Below are 24,589 nucleotides of genomic sequence, written 5' to 3'. Positions count from 1 at the left end.
GGAGTATAATCTAAGCATGGGGAATTATAATGGAGAAAAAAACGAGGGAGAGTCTGCAAGGGCGTTTTGTAGAATTGAGCACTTAACACTCAATCTACTATCTTTTTACTTTAAAACAGTTTCTCCTGTTCTAAGTTTACACTGGATCTTTGGTCTATTCTCCATACTACTAAATCCACCTACAAAGAACAGTTTTAAGAGTCCCTCTAGTCTAACTAAAAGAGGAAAAATTGCCCAGATGGCTTTTGAAGCAAAGTGTCTCTCTGTGTGTTATGCTACCTAGTGAGTGTTGTGCCATCTTACTGTTTACTGACTTAGTATTTGACTTTGAAATTGTACACTACCAGGTAAAACTAATCAATAACAAGAATCACAGACTTGGAACTCTACATGAAATTAATAAAACCAATAGCTGGGGAAGCTTGTGGCTTTCCAAATGTGACTAAATTGCAGTTGCCAGCAATTCCATCCACTGTTGAGCGATACTGTGAGTTATAGGTCAACAACATCTGGAAAGCCACCAATTTCTTACTCATGCGTTAAACCATTTAAGGAAATACAATGTGAGATATAAGGAGAATAAATAGAAAACAAAGCAGTTAACTTTAGAAAGAATCAACAATGTGAGTCACAAAGCAATTTTAATAAGTCCCACTATCTTCTTCAAGTTTATCCCATAATGCTTAAATAGCTAAGTCATTGTAACTTCTTAGTTGTAAAACATCCTAACATTCTAAATTGTCCATAGCTATCAGAGACTTTAGTAGAGGAAGAAGAAAAGGGAAATGTTTAAACTATCTTCTGAATAAAAGTTGCTGCTTCAATTTTTTTTTTAAGTAAAAGCAAAAATATATTGGAAAATGTCAAGTGATTAATCCTGCCCTAGAACAAAAATAGACAACATGTAGATTCAATTCCAATCAGCTCCAACCAGTACAATCAAGGCTGAAGGATAATGGGAATTGGTCCAACATTCAGAGCGCTCCATCTCTGACTTATATCTAGACTGTGTGTACACCTAACAAAGAGAATGGATTGGTTCATTGATTAAGTTCTAGAATAGCGAGGAGAGGAAATGAAGAAAATAACACTTTCCATTTTGTGGCAGCAATAAAGGAAAAAAAACCACCCCGAGGGGTTGAATTCATTTGGTCCTCTTTTGTCCATCTGACAGAATTGGTCACTCTCTGTGCCATAGTGCCTGTCCAATGTCATGATTTCATAAACAAGTAAGCTAAAATCTGTTCAGTCAAGATCTTTGTACTGCTAAGCTTTTATCAGTCTCATCCATATAAGTTCTTTGTCCCTTTAAAAATTAACTGATTGGCAAATAGTTTCTCTGAAGACTATAGTAATCAAACCATTCAATTTACTCTTGACATCTGTTTTAATGTATCACCTGGAGTTGCTGTGATCTAATAGCTCTTTCACTCCAGCGAAGGCCAGATTTATCCTATTTATTATTTGCCTATAGAGCAGTTTGTATCATATTGTATCATATTTTTCATTAAAACTGATCCCAGGATACTTAGGATCCACACAATTTAGGATATACACATTGTAAGATGAAAGTATTTCTTCACAACAATACATTTGAAAAAATGACACCAGGTAGACATCATCCATGCAGGAGAAAATACATCATGCCAGCTTTCATATGGTATTTAATGCTGCAAATTTAAAAATACTATATGTAATGTTGTGAGGCATATGCAACTATTTGGTAGTGATGAATAAAAAGATCACAATATTATTCAGGATTCTAAATGATTAACACCTTATTTATAATATCAGTACTGGAAGATTAGAATTGAACAATTTCCAGAAGAAATGAAAATAGGCTTTACCCTTTTTTTGAAACATGGAATGCTGACATATTAAGATCTCGTGATGTCCGAATTGGCTTATATCAGGGACTGTCTGATGAGGCAGGAAACCAAGCTGGAGCGAGCTGTTTGTTTATGAGCAATTGCCACCGCAGCCAGATTGCCTAAGATGAACAACATTTTGAGGTTTGCCAAATGCTGACTTCAGATGGGCAGTTCCATCAATTGACAGAAATGTTCCAAATATCAGACTTTTTGTTCCCTCTGTGCCAAAATGGCTTTTTTTCTTCTGAATGGCCTACCTCTTTCAAATTAAAGAAAGCTATTTCAACTCTTGAGAGAGAAAAATGTGTATTTGAAGTTGATATTCATATCTCTGTTTGTGAGTGTGGGTGCATCTCTACGTTTCACTTGCCAATGGTTTTGAGGCTCTAATCCAAGGCAAGATTCCAGGCTATTAGCTTATGTACACAAAATGCCCAGCTTCACAATTCTTTTGGATGTCATAGAAGGCAGGGGACTCTCAAAGCATCAGCAGCTTGTAGTCCTTCCTGTCTGTACTTCTGTGTAAAATGCAAAGTTTTCTTTAGCAATAGGCAGGTTCAGCTAGGATTAATTAGGAATTGTCTCAATGTAGACAAACATTTTGATGAGTTGTTCGTTAAAAGAAATTCAAAAGCTGATTTTGGCTCATCATGCTGGTGTATATATTGTGCTGGTGCCATAAACTGGGTGATTATTGTATTGTCTCCTTGGGCTTACTGTTTGTGTCAATATTAAACAATTTTTGTATATATCCAGCAAAATAGCAGACTTTTCAGCAGTTGGTTCTGTGGAAGTCTGGCTGAAAATCTACAGAAGTTCATTTTGCATTGCAAGTCAGAGAATAACTTCCAGGAGAAAATTGGACTCTGATCATAATAGACACTTGCTTTACATGTTATCTGTATTACGTTTCAATGTCTGAATGGCACTAATAAAATTTCAGGGACTTCATCAGGGTATAGACGTCATACACCCGATCTGTTAATGGCTAAAGCTGGCATTTCTTTTGCAGAGTTTACTCCACCAGATCTGGGCTACAGAAATCAGGACCAGTAGATGACAAAAGAGAGATAACAAAAGATACCCAGATTTGGGAATATTTGCAAACCAGATCTGGGAGCTTCGCTTCAACAGAGATTCAAGCAATCTGCAAGGCTTCTAATCAGTGTTGCAGTTGCTTTGTTCTGCGTGGCAATGGAAATCTCTGGGCATAGTTCTATGTGCTGCATCTATAGAAAAGCAGATGTTCCCAAGGTGGGTAAGCTTCAGAGACGCAGATGACCTAAGCTCCTAATAACTGCAGACATTCGATAACTGCAAACTTTGGAATCAGCACTATTATACAGCTGCCCATCCATGTTGAATTTACCCATAAGAAACTTTTGTATCTTGCAAATGTCCCCCATTTCTTTTCTTTCTAAAATCTTCTAGTAAATCCACTCTAATGGTAGTCAGGTTAGAGAGACTGTAAACTTCCTGTTTACAGAATTTTGTTAAAATTTTTGATTGGCATACCCCACACCATAGTGAATAACAACCAGGAGGCTGCACATTGCTGATTTCTGTTGTGTGGGGAGCAGTTATTGCATAGTTTAAAAGGTACTAGTTCCAAATTCATCTTCATGTTAAGCCAATGGGATAGAATGGTCACAGAATCACCCCAAGACTGGGAAGAACTACGCTGAGGGTCAGCCTCCCCCCTGGGATATCAGCAGGTGATTTAGGGCTAATCGTTGCCCCTTAGCTCAGCCTCCCTTACAGGAATGTTGTGTAAGAAAATTGGAGGAGAGAATGCTATGTCCGCTGCCTTAATCTATCACAGAAAAGACAGGATACAAATCTAACAATTGCTCTCTTTCAACACTGCCTTTGCCTTGTGTTTTCTTGAAAATACAGACTTTAATAACTAGGTTACAATAAGTGCAGGTCTATCTCTGTGGGATTGCCTCAACCTTGGAGGCCCCTGGGGGACCAGACAACATACAAGATCAACTGCTAAAGCCACACAATGTTTTCAGGAAGCACTGAAAAATGGCTCTATATTTAAAACCTTTGGCTTCACCTATTCCTGAATACATTGTGCAGCTTCAGTGGTTCATCAATTTGAGGAAAGGAGAATCCTGTCTACCATTTTTAGTAATACTCTAGACCCATGATGGTGAACCTATGGCATGCGTGCCCGAAGTGGCACATGGAGCCATGTCGCCTGGCATGTGCGACATCGCCCATTCCTCTTCTGGGTTTCTGGCGCACATGTGCACATGACAATCAGTTGGCCTTTGTGCATGCGGCAGTGCTGGAAACCAGAAGAGCTGGTCTTCCGTTTTCCAGTGTGAGCATGCGTGCCGGACAGCTGAAACCAGAAGATTTGCTGGCATGCCAGAAACTGGAAGTTCATTTTCCAATATGAGCATCCCCTCCTGGGCCGCTTCTCTTCCTGGTTGCAACCCAGATGAGTGCATGTGGGCAAAGCACTCGCGCAGGCTCGCAAAGCATGCACACACACACGCAAAGCAAATGCACGCACACAAAGCAAGCACACATGCTCTCCATTTTTGGCACTCAGTGCCAAAAAGGTTCGCCATCCCTGCTCTAGACAGACCATTTGTGTTTAGATGTTGTCCTTAATTCAGACCTTCTTAACCCAGAGATTGCCTATAGTGGCAATATAGTCTTACTCTAGTTTTAAAACCACTGTTCACATATCTGTGTACAAGGTTGTGTTCAACTCCTGGGGTGGGAGATAGGTCACTAATGGCAATGCATGCTGCCTTCAGAATCACATCCTGCAATCACTTGCAATGGTCCAGTTATTCAGAACCCAGAACATCAGACAAAGAGTTTTTTTAAATCTTTCTCTCTCACTCTCTTGTCTTTTTGTGCATTGTTTGCACCTACTTTGATAAATACATTTGCCATCTGTAGCTATTTTTTTTTTGCAAACCGCCCTCAGGCACTCTGAGTTGGTGAACTGTTTCTTTTAATTTTTAACCAGGTGAACCTTTGCCTTACACTTTGGCCTGTGTAATGGAATGATGGGCAGGGTTGTCGATGTATAAATCAGGAGAACAGTGGATTTTAAAAAGAGCAAATATCAAAGCCAGGCAGATTTCATGCTTGCCCATGCTTTCTCTTCAAATATAAATGCTTTTAAGAAGCAGCTTCTCTTTTATTGTGAGGATTTTTTTCCCCATGCTGCATTGATTTTTTTTTTGCCCCACATTTTTTTTTTTAATGGCTATTTCTCTTCCTTAACCTTGGAATCCTCAGAAACGTTAGAAGAAAAGAGGATAGCCTTTCCTTTTTTTTTCCTTGTGAAAAACGGTGTAAGAGCATGAGTCCATGGGTGGCAGTAATCCAGTGAATCCTTTTTGATTCACATTGTACAGTGTGCTACTGTGATATCTCTCTTGCTGTAAGAATGTCTTCATCACCACAAGTTACTTTTCTGGGTTCACACATCCGGCTAAGCCGTAAGTATGGCTCACACTTCAACAACTTAAAGAGTTGTTAACCTAATTTTGCGGAGCTTCTTCTTTGGTAATATTGTACTGCAAACTAGGGCATACAAAACCTTTGCTAGACCAGTTCTCGAATACAGCTCATCTGCCTGGAATCCGCACTCTATATCGGATATTAATACAATTGACAGAGTCCAGAGTTATTTCACAAGAAGAATACTCCACTCCTCTGCTCACAACAGAATACCCCATGCCACCCGGCTTGAAATTTTGGGCTTGAACTATGCCACCTATGGTCTGTCCTAAGTGTAGTACAGAAAATTATCTGCTACAACATCCTACCTGTCAATGACTACTTCAGCTTCAGCTACAATAATACATGAGCAAAGAATAGATACAAATTTAAAGTAAACCGCTCCAAACTCGATTACAGAAAATATGACTTCAACAACAGAGTGGTCAGTGTCTGGAATGCACTACCTGACTCTATTGTTACATCCCCAAACCCCCATAATTTTAACCTAAGACTGTCTACTGTTGACCTCACTGCATTCCTAAGAGGTCTGTAAGGGGGCGTGCATAAGTGCACCAGCGTGCCTACCGTCCCTGTCCTACTGTCTCCATTTATTCGTATCCATTTCATGTATTCATATTTATGTTTATATTTATACCTGTTATCTGTTACATGTTTGACAAACTAAATAAAATAAATAAATAAAAATAAAATAAACAATATGCTAAACTAACACCAAAATATCTAAATAAAGCCTTAGATGATCTCCTTTTTATTACAGTCAACTACCTGGCAGATCTCATGATGATACCTGATCCGTTTTCATTCCACTTGGCCAAGGTAAGGACTGGGATTTTAGAGGGATTTTAGAGGTTGATATTTTTTCTCTTCTCTCCTGATCTCTTTTCCTTATGTGTCACCTTTTAAAATATTATTATTATTGCAGGATTCAATCTAGGTCGGTCACTGAAGCCAGAAGTTTTGTCTTCCGAGCTTTCGGACTCTTGCTAGAACCCATTTTCAGGAATTTTTTCTCTAATCCTAACTGACCCAGATTGGATCCTGCAGAATTATCCTGGGACGTGTATATTCACCTTCATTCCTTATGATTATTATGATTATTATGATTATTATGATTATTATGATTATTGTGATTATTGTGATTATTGTGATTATTGTGATTATTGTGATTATTGTGATTATTGTGATTATTGTGATTATTGTGATTATTGTGATTATTATGATTATTATGATTGCATGGTTAATCTTTGGTTAGATTCACAGCCTTTGGGGCTGGTTGGTAGCTCAACAGCTTGAGTCCTAACCAAGGACCTAGGAACTGTTAAGGTAACGTCGGAGGATATAAGTTGTTCCAGGTAGGGTGGTTTTTTGTAGAATCAGAATGTTCAAGTCAGGTAAATTTAGAATTTCCAAATAGCAAGGTAGGCCCTTTAGGTATTGCTCCAAGGGCTCCAATTACAATTCGGATAACACACGATTTCTTTTTCCACAGTTGCTCAACTTCAATTTGCAAGTCCCGGTACTTTGTGATTTTTTTTCTTGATGATGATGATGATGATGATTGTTGTTGTTGTTATTGATATTGATATTGATATTATTATTTAAAGCTGGAGATAAGGGATTATCTTACTACTTACAAGTATGTCTGGATCAAGTATGTTTGTATCATACTTGGAGCATGTTTGCATCAAGTATGAAGTAAAATGCATCAAATAAATAATAAAGGATTTTTACACTGAAATTTTCTGTATTATGGGCAAACAGAGCTTTCTTCTGAGAAATGTGTAGGTATAGGAAATCAATTGGAATCAGGGTTATATATTACATATATAAATCACTCCAGTTTGTTCCTGGATGCAATTTGCAGTATACCTCATGGACTGTGGAAACATATAGGGGAGATTTAAATTATTGTTTTCTATATTAAAAAGGTAAAGGTCCCCCCCCCCCCACATGTGTGCTAGTCACTCTAGGGGATGGTGCTCCTCTCCATTTCAAAGCCGAAGAGCCGGTGCTGTCCAAAGACGTCTCCGTGATCATGTGGCCAGCATGACTAAACACCAAAGGCGGACGGAACACTGTTACCTTCCCATCAAAAGTGGTCCTTATTTTTCTACTTGCATTTTTACGTGCTTTCGAACTGCTAGGTTGGCAGAAGCTGGGACAAGTAACGTAAGCTCATTCCGTTACATGGCACTAAGGATTCAAACCACCGAACTGCCAACCTTTCTGATTGACAAGCTCAGCAACTTAGCTACTGAGGCACCATGTCCCAGTTTTTATATTAGTTGATGGCAATTTGGAAAAGCCTCCTAATCAGTTCCCTGCCACCACTCTCCTTAATAAATTAATTAAAACTAAGTACAAGAATCAGAGCCACAGGAAGAGTCCATCCCTCCTATTAGCTCCTTCTTTAACAAATTCTTCTCATACAAGAAGTGTCTTCTTAGTTACCATTATCAGAATGACTGTGAAAGGCAATGAAAATAGATGGAGCCATGTACACTAAAAGAAGATTGCATTTCTGAAAAGAGAGGAGGGACACACACACAAACACACACACACAAACAGATGCTGAGGGGAAAAATAGCTATTATACACCCTTCAATGCTCAGTAAAATCATGAGAAAATGGGAGTTTTTGAAGCTTCACCTCCACAGTGTACACAACATAATCATTAAAATGACCGTGCGGCGAAGAAAATAGAAATGAGCTTCACGGCTGATATTATTTATATAGTTGCATTAGTAATGCTAGATTTGCTCTTCAAGGCACCAGCCAACTTTCTTTCCTTCCTTCCTTCCTTCCTTCCTTCCTTCCTTCCTTCCTTCCTTCCTTCCTCCTTTCCTCCCTCCCTCCCTCCCTCCCTCCTTCCCTTCCACATCCAACAGTATAAAAGAAAAGGCAATCTTATTATTCCCCACTCCAGAGGTCAGCAATGTAGCAACCATGGCATCAGTGGACCCATTGACACTGTCTTTAGTACCTGCCAAGTAGTCTGCCCAAAACTGACCTTTCCAAAGTGTGTTTAACGGAATCATACATAAGTAAACATAAGTAGCTATGCTCTAAAGGAAAATGCCAGTCTTCAGCATTATCTTTATTTACCAGAATGCTCCTGGGCCACACAGGGACCATATATATTCTTAGAACATTGTAGAGCATATGAGTTGGAAAGGACCTCTGGGTCATATAGTTCATTCCCCCGCTCAATGCTGGAAGCCCTCCTAAAACACCCCTACCACTCACTCTTGTAGGCAGATTGATTCACTTTTAACCTTTCTTGCTCTCAGAAAGGATCTGAGCTGGTTTGGATTGGGCCAGCCTGTAAGCCTTGTAAGTAAGTAAAGAATCGTATATTCCTCTAATATTTAGTTCATTATTTTCATTTTGTTAGACTTTGTATTCTTGGTTATATTAGAAAATGGATCTGTTCCTCCTGCACATTTATATATAGCAATAGCAATAACAATAACATTTAGACTTCTATACCACTTCACGGGACTTTACAGCCCTCTCTAAGTGGTTTACAGAGTCAGCAGCATATTGCCCCCAACAATCTGATCATCATTTTAAGAACCTCAGAAGAATGGAAGACTGAGTCAACCTTGAGCCAGTCAGGATCAAACTGCTGGCAGCAGGCACAATTAGCCTGCAATATGTATCTGTTCTACAAACTAAATAGCGACTTCCTTGTAACTGTTCAGTACATGCAGCTTATATTGCAAGTTATTCCTGGTTTTCCTTAAACCTGTTCAACTACTTTGTTCAAGTAGTTTCAAATCTATTAGACCACCAATCTTCAAACTACGGCCTGCGGGCCGGATACGGCCCACCAATGCAAAGTATTCAGCCTGTGGAGTGGTGGGATTCAGCCCTGCCCTTTGCCCTGCCCCTCACCATCGGCCTTATCTTCCAGCGAGCATCCACTCCAGCTGCACTTTTGGTTAGTTATTTCACTGGTTGAGCTGCACCTCTGATCACACCGCTGCTGCCAAAGGTAAGGCCAAAGGGTGCTGGGGAGGACCAGCTGACTGAGGGGGTGATTTCGCCAGTGCAGCCACATGATCCAGGGCCAGTGGGTGAGTAGGGGAGGGGCTGCTGCTGGCTTGAAAAGCAGCTCTGCTGCCAGCTTGTAAAGTAGTGCTTTAAAAGCCCTGAAAAACACTTTACAAACAGCCCTTCAGGATGTTTTTCACAACCATATGATCCAGGGGCAGTGGGTGAGTGCGGAGGTGCAAGTACAGCAAGGACAAAAACAAAATGGACTGCTAAATTGGCCACGCCCACCCAGTCACATGACCACCTAACTATGCCCACCCAGCCAGTCCAATCCACCAACCGTGAGGGACCATGAATTCACCCCTGTTTAAAAAGTTTGAGGACCCCTGTAATAGATCAAGGAACTGTTTGGTCTACACTTATCTATTTGTCTATAAAGATGTTATGAGAAAACCTGTCAAAGGCTTTTACTAAGAACAGCATGCACCACCTTCATCTGCCAGACCATCCAGTGTGATAAAAATAGTTTTATCTTGATAAAGCCATGCTGATGTCTGATAACGGAGCAATTATTATTTGTGCTCACTGTCACGCTGCTTGGCAATATGTTCTAAAACCTTGACTAGACTTCTACAGTTTAACTGGGCCGAGTTTCTCCAGGTCCTTCCTCTTCCTCCTCTTGAATATTTAACTCATGTTCCTTCTCCAGTTTTCCAGTAGCTTCTCTTGGACTTTTCAAAGATTACGGTCACAAATGTGGAAATCACTTCTTCTGACTATTTCAGCATCATGCAATGTACTTTGTCTTTCTCTTTCTTACCTTGCATGCATTTCAAATTACAAGATGGGTTCTCTTTATAAAAAGCATCAAATAATTTTCCCTATTAATTTCTCTTTTGTCCTGTGCAGCAGACCCATAGACTCATTGGCTCATTTTTCTTTTACATGCACCAATCTCTAACTCTAAAAATCGAATTATATTTGGCCTTTCTCATTTTTATAATCAAATATCCCACTAATAGTATAGAATCCTGGACCATTTTCTCACATTTTGTGGACCAGTTCCCACCCATTTTCTCCAGGACTCTGTATGTCCTATCCCTTTGCATAGGAGGATATTGGGAAGTCTTTTTGACATCACTATCCCCTTTCATGTTGGCCAGAGAGGCAATCGTATGTACTCCTTACTTGCCATTAAGTGTTTGGGAGGGCAGCTGGACTGGCTGGAACAGTGAGCAAGTGCGCAATACTGCAATATTTGCAAATCATGTGAAAACATTATGCCGGGCAGGTGTGATAAAATAATATAGAATGTGCTTCCATCTCAGTGATAGCTCAAATGACTGCAGATTTCTGATGTGGCTTGGTGGTGGTGGGATCCTTGTTAATGGAAGTCTTAATTGTTGGTATCTATTTATGAAATAATCACAAAGAAAAAGGTGTCATTTCCAGTTTCTGTATAAGTAGTTCTTGACTTATGACCACAATTGAGCCCAAAATTTCTATTGATAAGCGAGACAGTTATTAAGTGAATTTTGCCCCATTTTAGGATCATTTATGCCACAGTTATTAAGTGCAGTTGTTGCATTAGTAACATAGTTTTTAAGTGAATCTGGCTCCCCTATTGACTTTGCTTGTCAAAAGATTGCAAAAGCCAATGATTCTGGGACACTGCAACCATCATAAGTATGAGTCGGTTGCCAAGTGTCTGAATTTTGATTATGTGACTATGAGGCTGCTGCAACAGTCGTAAGTGTGAAAAATGACCTGAGTCACTTTTTTCAGTGCTGTGGTAACTAAATGAACTGTTGTACATCGAGGATTACCTGTACTCATTTCCAAAGCTGACAGCTAGTGATATAAAATGAGAACCAAACAGGGGTGAAATCCTCCTGGTTCGGCCCAGTTTGGCCGAACCGGTAGAAATGATTGTCCTTGGTTCTGCAAACCGGTAGTAAAAAAAAAAAGCTTCCAACGATTGTGCAGCTCAGCTGTGAGCTGCACAATCGTAGGAAGCTTCCTGCCCTCCCCTCACGCTTTTTAAAGCATTTTTCCCCTGCCAGTACATCTGAACCGGAGGGGATAAAATGCTTTAAAAGGCTTTTTAAAAAGCTTCCAACGATCGTGTGGCTCACAGCTGAGTTGCACAATCGTCAGAAGTTTTTTAAAAAGCTTTTTAAAGCATTTTAAAAAGCTGAAAGTGGAAAAAAAAAGTTGGTCACGCCCATCCAGTCAACCACCAAGCCACACCCACAGAACTGGTTGGGGGGAATTAGATTTCACCACTGGAACCAATATCATTGCAAGCTGTTTTTAACCACAACGTCCAGGAGGAAAACCATCCCTGTTTCTCAAACATCCAGTTCTTCGACTCATTAAAGTGCATGGTTCAAGAGCCACGAGGCACACAAAATGGAAATGAGAGCACTTGAAGAAGCAAAGAGACACAGATTTCAATGTAGTCCCGTAGATGTGGTGTGTTGTGTGTTCGTTTCTTCAGACACGAAGAAGTATGCCTTGAGGAGTTTGTTTCCAGCTACACATTATTCCAAGTGCATTATAGCTGAAATGACATTTTGTCAAAGTTCAACATCTGAATTTCAAAATAAATGTCCAGACAGCAATATTGAAAACCTTGGTGAAAGTAAGGCAGACGGAGGAGAATCAATAAGTCCTAAATATAACATTTATTTAAATGTGCAAATATGATACAACCTTGTGTAAATATGTTACAGTTAGTAAAATAGTGCTAGCTATGTTCTCTTTTTCTTATTTGATGACTTTCCTTTCTTTGCTTTATTAGTTTTTAATAATACTTTTTGAGTTTTGTGTAGCACTGAAAGAAAATACTTTGATGAGTGCACGAGTTAGGATTAATATGCAGACGTATATCATAGACTAATGTTGTTTGGATTGTACATTTTAGTTGTTTAAGCGTCAGATAAGCTTTTATGAATTGTTACCTCTTTAAGCCTTAGATTAGCTGTTTAGGCCTTAGAAGTAAGTTGCTAAGATTCATTTTTCAAGGTTAAATCCATTAAAAAAATTAAATTTATTGATTTTTTTTTGCAAAATAGAAAAAAATTACAGAAAGGAGGTATTATACAAGAACCCAACAAGCTAATTAATTGTGGAGCTATAATAGCAAAACAAACAAAAAGGAAATAAAAAGAATAAGATAAAACAAGGAAACATTTTTAAAAAAAACCTAAAAAGTTAACATATTAAATTTCCAAGGTTGGTAAAATGAGGACCCAAATTGTTGTGGACAATATGCTGACTCTGTAAACTGCTTAGAAGTCTATAAACTAGACACTGCTAGTTCGCACCGGTTCAGGCGAACTGGTAGTTAAGATTCTGCCATTTTAAGGGCCCTTTTTGGACCAGAAAGCAGGCTGAAAATGAGCAGGGGTGGGGTCAGCCAGTGGTGGGATTAGCCACAACTGGCTGAATCCTACCTCTGCTTTTGAGGCAAATGGCCAGGAGGAAGGGCTGAGTGTGACGAGTGATGTCACCCACCCAGTCACATGACCAACCGGCCATGCCTACCAAGCCAGAGAACCGGTTGTTAAGTTATTCAAGTCCCACCACTGTCTGTAAAGCACTGTGAAGTGGTATATATAAGTGCTATTGATACAAATTGCCTAAACATATGACTTATTCATTTAATCATTTAGTTACTATGTATTCTATCAAATTATGTACAAATGTATCTATGCTTGTAAGATGTTTTGAAATCTAAGCCAAAGCAAAATAAACTCATTTTTTTCCTGATTAGTAGGAAAAATGTCTTTTCATAAAATGGATGTTAAACATTTCTTGAGTTTTCTCAACTTAAAATTACATATGCTATAAACCAGGGGTGTCAAACTTGCAGGGCGGGGCCATATGCGTCATGTGCTGTCTCCACCCCTGACCTGTTTAGGAAAGGGGGAAAAAGTCCTGATGCATCACATGACGTCACTGTGATGATGCAAGTTTGACACACTGCTATAAAAGCTATAATCTACAAGCTCAAAGACACAGCCTATTTGCTGTACTTTCCTGGATAACAGGAAGGAATCAAGTTGGCATAATTCAAGATGCACCCATATAGTATGCCTTTAGAAAACACCTTGAATAGAGTCACACTGTGCTGTGTCATCTATAACTCCTCTATGGAACAGTGTAAGGGCAGTGATGGGTGGTTTTCTATGGTTGAAATTCAAATGTCATCAACTGTGGGAAAATCCATCATGAACATTCTACTGAAGATATGCCAAAATAATGCTTCATCCAATCATTTTTTTTCTCCCAAAGGACTGCTGACTTATTGACTTATTAACCACCAGATGGCAGGCAAAGAATTCATGTCTCTTAATTGCAAAGTAAGTGATTCCTGGGATTTGTGCCACCAGATTGGGGCATTGCATACGTATTTTTAAATGCAGAATTCAAGAAAGTCCAGGACTCAGACTCTGATGAAGATGCTCCATCTGAACCCTGAAATGTAAGCCTTGGGAGACTCAAAGCCAAGAGTCACTCAAGGCTGATCAAATGATGGAGCAGCTGGAGCAGTCAGATGATGACAAACTACCTCTACTTGGAACTAGATGGAGAACAGAACAAAGATATTGAGGCACCTTGCCAAGCAAGGCAGTAATCCTCCTGATTAAATATGCTAAATGGGCTACAGCTTGATTGAAGAAACAGCCATGACCCATCTGATCTTCTGCTCTGGTGTATAATTCCTGGGAATCATATACTGTAACTCTGACCTACAACTGTCTGACAAACTTGATTTGGATCTCTGAACTTGGACTGGATTTTGACCATTCTTCTGTGTTGAAAACAGAACCATACAGTTTAGCTGAGAAACTTTGTTGATTTACATTTCTTCCTTGTCTACTGATAACTGCTGGACCTTGAGTAAATTGCTTTCTTCACCTGACAACTGTGAGTGTGTGAGGTTGACTGGAGGGCAGTGTCAGTGCATGTTAGAGATTGGCTCAGCTGTGAGGTGTTTTTCATATAGCCACATGATTTTTCCAAAATGATTACCTGTGGACACTAGATGGCATCAAAGAGATTGTTAATCACTCCTGGCTACCATCTAGTGGTCTTCCAAATTTGGGCAGCTAAAATTCAGTCACTGAATAAGTATTATTGTATACAATTTTATTAAGAATCTTTATTATAATGGTAAAATTTTAATACAAATTAAACTTTAAAAAAGTGAACAGAGAAGAGTAAAAATGCAAGGAAAAAGAAATGAAAGAATATTATAAAGAAAATGAAAAGTAATATATAAAGAAGCAACTTCCAGGAGAAAGGAAGGAGAAAGGAAGGAAGGAAGGAAGATAAAACTGAATATAAAATAAGAAAAAGAAAGAAATCAAAGAGAGAGCTAAAGGTTCAAGAAAGAGAAAAGATTTTTTTTCTTCTTTCTATACTCTATTCTATCTAATCATCAAAACCATAAAATGTAAGTTTGAGGAGTTTTTTTGTTTTTTGCAGAAAGTCTACAAGGGATTTCCAGTGATCAATAAACCTAAATATTGTTTTTTTTTCTGATCAAAGAAGTCAATTTAGCCATCTCAGCAAGTTCCGCCATCTTCAGTAAACCTTTCCTCTATTGTGGGTAATACCGAATCTTTCCATGTGCATACAATAATCTTACTTCAATTATCATATACAAAAGCAAAGTTCTATGACTTTTTTCCAACTGTTTGTCCATCAATCCCCAAAGGAAAAACTTCTGGTCTTTCTTTAGAATCCTCTGAATCAGTGTGTGCATTTGAATCCACAATTATGTATATATATTATATAATACACACACACACACACAGACACACACATTCCATCTTGCTATTCAATTTCCAACATGAATTTGAAGTCCCTTCATACATTCTAGACAATTTTTCTGGTGGTATATGCATATCAACAGTTCATCATTTAATAAAAAGACTAATTAAGACTACAACACTGTGTAAGTTTCAATCCTTTCAACCATATTTTCTCATGTTTTCATTTTATAATCAAATATTTTAGCCTACTACTGTATATCATACATTCTTTCACTTGTTCGCCTGACTCATATTTCAATAAAGGTTTATATATTTTAGAAATGATATGTTAATTATTTTTACACAATTCTACCGTATTTCAAACTCAGTCTTGCAATGTTCAAAACCATAAACTCTTCTGTCTACTTTAAATAACTGTAGATAAGAAAACTGCTGACAATGATATCCCTGTGCCATCACTTCTTCTCTTGATTTTATTTTCTATTCCCCTTGACAAAATTCTAGCACATTTGTGTTTGCTTATTGTTCAATAAATGCTTCTTGTACTAAAATTCACATAGGTGTTTTCAGGCACAACCTGGGTTTATACTTATTTCATATTTAATATGATGCATCTAAGAATGATTTTTAAATTCACATTAATCTTGATTTTGTCATACCAGATGCCACTCAAATCTCAGATAATATCCTTCTAACTCCAAAAGCTTTCTATTTCTGGGTCAAACCAAACAAAAAGCTGCAAAATACAGTTTCAAATCAGGTAAACCCAATCCTCCTCTTTCCTTTGAATTGTGTAACACCTTGCTTTTAATTTGTGGTTCCCCCCCCCCCAGGCTGCACAATTTTAAATATGCCCTTCTGCCACCGTTTAAATGGAGCATCAGTTGTCAAAACAGGTATTGTCTGGAAGAAAAACATCATTTTCGGCATGTCATTCATTTTTATCACAGAAGGTCTCCCCAGCAGTGACAGTTGTAGTTTCTCCTATGTCAAATTGTCTTTTTAAAAACTTTATTCCATGTCTTAAAATAAGTATTTTGAAATAACATGTAGTTCAGTGGTGGGATTCAATTTTTTTACTACCGGTTCTGTGGGCGTGGCTTGATGGGTGTGGAATTGCTTGGTGGGCGTGGTTTGGTAGGCGTGGCAGGGGAAGGATAATGTAAAATCTCCATTCCCTCCCCACTCCAGGGGAAAGTTACTGCAAAATCCCCATTTCCTCCTGATCAACTTGGACTCGGGAGTCAGAGAATAGATAGGGACAGTCAGGGGTGGTATTTACTGGTTCTCCAAAGTACTCAAAATTTCTGCTACCAGTTCTCCAGAACTGGTCAGAACCTGCTAAATACCACCTCTGATGTAGTTCAATTTTGTCATAGTGATACCCAGATACTTTTCCTTCTCATTTATATTCCCCATTAAGTATATGTAATAAATAAGCCAATAATTCAAAAAAATCTATATCTGTAACACCTCATTCAGTATCATCCTTTTCAGTTTCCTGTTGTACCTTTTTGACCTTTCTGAGTAGTCTCCTTTGACACCTCCATTTGAATCTCATCCAATCCTGTTCAATTCTTTCTAGAAATTCTCTTGCTCTCTGGACAGAATTCAGTCAAAATCTCTGACGTTTGAAAGTAAATTTCCAACTGTTGCCTTGGAAATGGAATCTTTTTCTGTTTTAACCTCTCTTTTCTCTGAGGCAAAATTGTAATAGGAATCTCTTTAAGAACAATTACATCTGTGTTATCAATTTTCATGCTTGCATTAAATGCTGCTCCTTAAAAAAAAATCTCTTGCCTTCTCACTGACAAAGTGGAACAAACATCCCATTTCTTATTCTTGAAAATCTTGTATTCATTCTATATACTTTATTAATTTTTACCTTTGTTTTCCTCATGTCAATCTAAAAAATATTGCTAAAGCTTTAATAACCTTTCCTCTAATATCTTCATCTGTGGGATTGCTTTAAATCTCAAACAAAATTCCTTCACTTTTAGTCCCAGTACAGCCAGATTATCTAGTTCTCTTTCCAACTTTCTATCTATAACTCCTGTCTTACTTTCCAGAATTTCTATTTTTCATTAATTTGTTTTACATATCCATAAACTTGTTTACAGACCTTTCCATCTTCTTAACTTACATCTCTTCTTTTAGCTTTACAAATCTTTCATTTGTTCTTATTTCAAAAGCTGTTAATTTAACATTAAATGATTTACACAATTTAGCATCAAGCAATTCAGCTAACTTATTGCTCAGTTCCTGTGATTATTTGTGAAATAATCCAGTGTAATATCTAATTACATTACTCTAATGATTTGCTTTTTTGCCTCTTTCTTTTCTGGTGGTTGTTAATATAATATTGTGTAATCATAAAAATGTTGCAATTGGAAAGAAAAATGAAAAAACAAGCTCCTCCACCTTTTATTTTCTATTTTGTCTTCCTGTGCCCTTAATACTTTTGTCTCAAATGATATTTCATAGCATAACCTGGAATTTTGGGACTGATGAAAAGGACAGTCCTACTGGGAGAGGTGGAGCTGAGCCAGTTAGTGTTTTTGACTACGTCACCTTGAGTTTCTTCCTCACTAGTCCTGAATTGCCCAAATAAGAAGTCTTCTATTGCTTTACTAAGAAAATGTTGCTTTCTTACCTGAGTAACTTTGACTGGCTTCTGCCTATCACTGGAGTGAGATATGAGATCAGATCCTCAGCAAATAGTAATTGGGAAAGATTCATGTCATAGGATGAACTCTGTAAAAGCTAACCAAGTGTTGAAAGGCTGTTATGTGCTCCTGGGATTTGAGAGTTTTCACTTCTGGTTAGATTTTGACAGAATAAATGAATAGCAGAATTGGAAGGAACCAGTGGTAGGTTACGACTGGTACGCCCCCGTACGGGCGTACCGATGCCTGCCGGGAGCACCGGGTACTGTTCCGGTACAGTGCTCCAGAGGGCCGACCTGTCCATCCACCATCCTTACCTGTATTTGAGCTCTTCGGAGCTTATGTGCACGCACACGGAACGTACGGCACCTGTGCGACACTCCGCCAAGCAGCTGGAGCATCATGGAGGTATCGTAGAGCGTCGCAGACGGTAAGTACGCATGTGCATGTTTTGCATTTTCATGTTGGGAATGCCGGGCCCTATTGCACCGTACCAGTTGCAACAGGATCTGGAACCCACCACTGGAAGGAACCTTCTAGTCCAAACCTCTAGTGAAGCAGGACACCCTATACCATTTCAGACAAATACCTGTCCAATCTCTTCTTGAAAACCTCCAGTGAGGCAATTCTTTCCACTGATTAATTGTTCTCCTTGTCAGTAAATTTCTCCTTATTTCTAAGCTGGTTCTCCCCTTGATTAGTTTCCATCCATTGCTTCTTGTCTGACCTTCAGGTGGCTTGGAATATAGAATGACTCCTATCTTCAGGTGCTTTGAAGAGTAGGTTGACCTCCTTTTCTTTTTTGCAGCCCTTCAAATATTGGAGCACTGCTATCACGTCACCTCTAGTCCTTCTTTTCAGTAAATTTTCCTGTAAATTTTTTTACAGGAAATTTTTCTGTCAGTGCCTGATGAGCCCTTTTTTCATCTCATAACCTACAGTACATAATATTATCTGAGGTATTCCACTTTGAAATTTCTGCTATTTGATAATCAGTTCTGTATGTCTAGTCATTTCAAACTTCTCTTTTCCTTTTGTTTTGCTTCATTTTAATGAGCCGCAGCTCAAAAATATTTTACTGCCTAACAACTACTGTTTGTAAATATTCACAGCATTTAATCTTCCTCCTCAGAATGTGTTTATTTTAAATACAGGACTAATGCTCTAGTGAAGCAAATATTCATAAAAATTGTTTATCAACAATGTCATTGGTTGGTGAAAAGGTAAAAAGTTGTAACTGCTGTATAATCCACTATTATGATAAATTTGAAGTTTTTCGGGGGCAAGGATGAGAAGAAATGACTTTGATAATTTCTGAAGGACCACAGCTGGGAAATTTGGGTTTTAAAGTTTGGAGACGGTTACAATAAGAGAGCTGCAACTAGTCATAATTGTCAAACAAATATTTTTAGATGTATTTAGAATATGTTTTCATACATTATCAAAGGTTTCTTTGTGGATGGGGATGGATTGCATTGGTCTATGCTTTAGGATTTTTCTCCTCCACCTCATCCCATTATTCTTTCCACCATAATTTACAGAAACAGGGAGGAACTCTTAGCTAGCCAGATATCGAACTACAATTCCCAGCATTCTTCAACAATAGTTATGTTTCAGTTAGCATTTGAAATGCTGTAGGTTCCTAGGAGCTGAATCTCTTACGTATTCATTGGGTAACTGAAAAATCATTGGTTTTGAACATCTAAAGATATGATTAAAACAATATATGTGCAAATATCCTAGAACACTGGCCAGATCCATCTTGATTGTTTACATACATAAAACTCAAGGCTACAACAATCCATTGAAAATGGTCAGACTATTAAATATTTAGAAATCTGTTCCAGTGGTTGATGGGTTTATTGCCTGGATTCTTAGACAAAGGAATGGCAAGCTTGTAAAGTAAGTTGAACTGCTGCACCATCAGAGTTGAATCTGAAATATATGCCCTGTTCATTTGCAGTTTAAAATTTTATGGTCCCCGTTCTGCCATCTCAGTCCACCATCTTTTTCTCTTCTATAAGAAAATACATTCTGCAGCCTTCTCTGCAGATTCAGATTTCATTTTAAATGGCAAATAGAACGTTGTAGACTCCAGATAAATTTAAGGGGAGGAAAGTGATGCAATGTGTAATGCAGGAGTGTTCTAGACCTCGGAGTATGTGGCCGGGGGGCATGGCCAGCTTGACGTCACTCCATTTTAAGCTGCAATTTTAAGGCTCCATTTTAAGCTGCAATGACCTCCTGCAGCCCTCTGCCAGCTAAAAGAGACCCTGAGAGGGCTTTGTTTTTGCTGGTAGTGGGCTGCAGGAGGCCATTGCAGCTGAAAATAGAGCCCAGGCAGGCTGCACACAGCCTCCCCGAGCTCCATTTTCACTGGCCGAGAGCTGCAGGTGGCCGTCCTCCTCATGAGGCCCTTCTGCCATCTGTTTTTGCTGGCAGAGGTACTGCGGGCCAGTTATCACTGTTTACAGGGCAGCCCCATGGGCCAGATCTAAGCACCTTTCAGGCCGGATCCAGCCCACAGACCTTGAGTTTGACACCTCTGGTGTAATGCATAATGTCACAACTCCAGTAGGAAAGGGTGGAGTTTGTGTTGTGTGATTCACAATGTTTGCTTTGACATTTTGGAACAGATGATGGTGTTGGTGTGGTAAAAAAACTCTGCAAATAGAAAACCAGCATGTTGTGCAAAGCCTCAGTTAACTAGTTTTGTTCATTTGCAAAATGTAGCAGAACATGCAAAAAGGAGAATGCTCTGTGCAGTTTGAATGTTTCGGTCCACTTTAATCCCACACATTTTGTCATCTATGTTTTTAACTCATTATGTTGCAGGAAGGGATGGAGGCATGTTCATCTGGCAGATCACTATTTTGTCATTCCTTGTGGTATCTGTTAAATGATCCAACCGGTCAATCCTAGATGAGATCAACCCTGACTGCTCTTTAGAAGGCCAGACCCTACTCTTCAAAGGATTTTTTAAAAATAGAATAATGGTCTTCCCACAGGAATTTGGAACCACTGTAAGAAACAAGGGAAAGTTAAAAAGATGGAGTTGAACCAAGGCCTTTATTTTTTTTCCTTTTACACTGAGAATTGTTTATATGTAAATATTTGGTATGAAAAGGGCCTGAGCAACATTTTTTGCTGATGTGCCTGAGTTTAGTCCTTCCTCTGGGTGTAGTTTTAATTCCACAGCCAGAGTATTAGCAATATTAAACTGAAAATGTCATATAATGTCAAGTCTGAAAATGTCACTGAGAAGATTGGGGGGAGGGGAGGGTATGTGTGCGCGTGTGTATATTTTTTAGATGCCGGTGACCCTGCACCAGCAGCAGTTGAAATAAATAAGCCTCACTGGAACTGTACAGTGGCTTTGGGGCGGGCATAATTTTATACATTTTGCATCCTATTAATTTTCATGGCGCCGATGGAGAAATATTAGAACAGCAAGAGTACTAAAGACAAATTAACTCATCAATTACATGGATGGGACAGTAGAGACCAAGTTTATTTCACCAGTTCCACTTGCAATAAAACTGTAATTACCAACTCGTGGAATCTTCATGGAAATCTGCATTCATTACCACTTAATTTGAAGTCAGTGACTCCCATATACTTAAGGATTTTTTTTCCTCTGGTATTCTTGCAAAGGACTAAGATCTGAGCTGAAATAAAACAGCTGTCCCTTCTGGTCCCCACAGTGACATCTTTAAAAACTTGTCCTGACTAAACATTGCCCCTGACAGCATCAGGTTTGATTTGGCTTGGATTCCAACAGAACATTTAGAAATGAATATGGCTAGATACACTATGTTCAAGGTCATTATGACTTTTGACTCATTCCAGCCACAGGTTGTCCCTCTCTGAGGACTTAGAACCAGAAATGCATGACCACCCACTAAAGAATTTGGTCCTGAGATTGCCCTTCAAGGAACTCACAAGGTTTGATGTATGTGCGGCATAGAAAAGCAGTGTATCTCAATTACAATGTCAAGAGCATCCAAATAAATACTCCATATGGAAGACGGATCACCATCCACAAGCATCTCCTGCTCCTATTATTCACTGGCTGTTTTATTGTTCTTTTGGGGCAGAATTAGATGCAAGAAGACCTCTGGCCTACATGGAAGCTTCACTCTTTAATTCAGATTCATGGCTTATTTTCTATGCACAACCCAACAACTTCAGTGCCATATGTAATCCCTCAAGGTCTTGAGTGTGGCACCATAATGGGCCCTGAAATATGCCTCTACTTGAACTAGGTAATTGTAAAAGATGATGGTCTCAAGGTTGGAGACTGTGCCTCAAAGGGGAAAAACAGAATCTCAAAATGCTCATATCTTATATTCTCATGATATAGATCAAGTCTTTATACATATGTCAAGTGTCATATTGTATATGGACTCCTACCTCTGCAGGATTACGTTAAGAAGAATGGACAGATATAAATCAGATGTCCCAGTCACATGACAGTGGTGCAGTTGTTAGAATGCAGTACTGCAGACTATTTCTGCTAACTGCCAATTGCATGCAATTTGGCAGTTCGAATCTCACCAGGCTCAAGGTTGACTCATCCTTCCATCCTTCCAAGGTGGGTAACATGAGGACCCAAATTGTTGGGGGCAAAGATGCTGACTCTGTAAACTGCTTAGAGAGGGCTGTAAAGCACTGTAAAGCAGTATATAATAAATCTAAGTGCTATTTCTACTTGCCTGACATGAAGGTTGTGGATATCATGCCTAGTCTTGTCGACAGAACTAAAATTCAACTTTGGCTCCGTCCCAGTTATTAACGACTGTGATGTATAGAAAAAATTGGAGGACTAGAGTGTCATGTATTTATTTATTTATTTGTCAAATTTAGTCACTCACAGTGTGACTCTGTATAACATCTTGAGCTCCTGGGGGGAAAGTGATATATAAAAAGGTGCTAATCAAGGAGAGAAGCAACCTAGAACTTCTCTAGCAGAAATTTCCTGAGGTCAATTAATCAGTGGAAGGACTTGCCTCCAGAAGTTGTGGGTGCTCCATCTCTGGAAGTTTTTAAGAAGAGATTGGGCAACCATTTACCTGAAATGGTATAGAGTTTCCTACTTGAGAAGGAAGTTGGGGTCCCTTCGAACTCTGTTATTCTGTTAAATCTAATTAATTAATTAATAATATATTTAATGTAATCTGAATTATATAATCTTGTCCTCCAGGCAGATTGTTGTGGTCTGTCAGCGGCCTATGGAGCTGGCAGCAGTCAGACAGTGAGGAGGTTGGGGAGGAAAATGAACCAATCCTGGAGTCTGGGGAAGACTCGGATGAGGACTCTGCGTTGGACGCAGAAATGGGGCCAGGGCCATCTGGGAGTTATGTGCTGCCTCTGGAACCTCCAGAGTCAGACATCAGCGAGGCAGAGGGACAGGAGGATCCTGTTCCCAGTGCATGCACAGAGCTGCCAGAAGGCAAGAATAGTTAAGACAGAAGGGGCGACTCGGGAATAAGGTTTGGGGTTGATTGGCCCCTCCCATAGGACATAAAGGAGTAAGCAACTTTGTTCATGCTGGTTGGTTTACATTCTGAAATTCCATTTTGACTCTTTGCTCCATGCAGCCTTGCCAAGCTAACTGCCAATTAAGTCTTTGGCAGCGTTTCAAGGAAGATAAAGGTGGGTGCTTATCAGCCTTATCCCAAAAGACTTTGGCAGCCTATTGTCAGACTCTTTACAAACTATTTGGGACTTATTATGGGCTGTGAATGAACATAATTCACAGCCTTTGAAATAAAAAGAAGATTTTTGGGACTAAGCATCTGCTTTTTACTGTAACCATCAGAACACGGATTGGCTGATTTATTGGTATTCTATGTATGGCCCTTCCAACTAGTTTCCTTTTTCCTTCTCTGTTCTTTTCTGTCTCTGGAGAGATGCTAAATTTTTCAAACTGTTTATTCTAAAGTAATTTTTAGTTTTATTTGTACATTCCTATAGACAATTGGGGAATGCATTCCTAAAAGAAACAAATCAATATAAAGCAAAGCAGGCAGATAATCCGCCCATCCTCCGCCTTAAAGATATCTGTCTTTCTTTGGTCATATTTAGATAGCAGGCAGTGATAGAATCTTTTATCCAAATGAGAAAAAAATAACCTTGTAGTTCTTGATGTTCCTGATTGTGTCTCATTCTTCCTTTCAGCTTACATACATACATACATACATACATACATACATACATACATACGCACACACACATATATACATACATACAAACATATACACATACACATACACATACAAACACACATATATACATACACACACACACACACACACACACACACCATACACAAACACTTGCATTCAATTTAACAGCTTTTGTGTGCATGTGCACGAACACGCTTGCTGTGAATTTCGTACCTTGCATTGCTCTTCCAGGAGTATTGTACAAAATATGGGGGTGGAGTGGGAAGAAAAATCTTTTGCCTTTTAATAATGTTTTTGGATGGAACCTATGATTGATTTGGGTTTAATCTGCCTACTGCTAAGGCTAGTATGCTTTGCTAGCATCACAGAAGTTGACAACATTGTGGCTTAATATGAACTGCCTCATTTATGAAGGATCATTGCACCAATGAAAACTTGTTTACTACCTTGTATCATTTCTTGGTTGTAGAGATAAATGGTGCCTAGTTCCAAAGAAAAATAATCCAGCCTTTTCAAGGCATAGCTATCTGTAAATAATATCTTTCCCCCCTTCCCTTCAATTGTGTCCAATTCTTACAGAC

General features: G+C 38.9%; 1 long non-coding RNA gene across 1 annotated transcript; it reads left to right on the top strand.

Moving 5' to 3' along the window:
* The first annotated feature begins 4,979 nt into the window (after positions 1-4,979).
* On the top strand, positions 4,980-14,587 carry LOC116506410. Its single transcript, XR_004255022.1, has 3 exons — positions 4,980-5,344; positions 6,127-6,185; positions 13,668-14,587. It is a non-coding gene; the product is annotated as an uncharacterized LOC116506410 (long non-coding RNA).
* The last annotated feature ends 10,002 nt before the right edge of the window (positions 14,588-24,589 follow it).

Source organism: Thamnophis elegans, chromosome 3, assembly GCF_009769535.1.
Source record: "Thamnophis elegans isolate rThaEle1 chromosome 3, rThaEle1.pri, whole genome shotgun sequence".
Lineage (NCBI taxonomy): Eukaryota > Metazoa > Chordata > Lepidosauria > Squamata > Colubridae > Thamnophis > Thamnophis elegans.
Note: the sequence above shows the minus strand (reverse complement) of the source record. Positions and strands in the feature narration are given on the sequence as shown.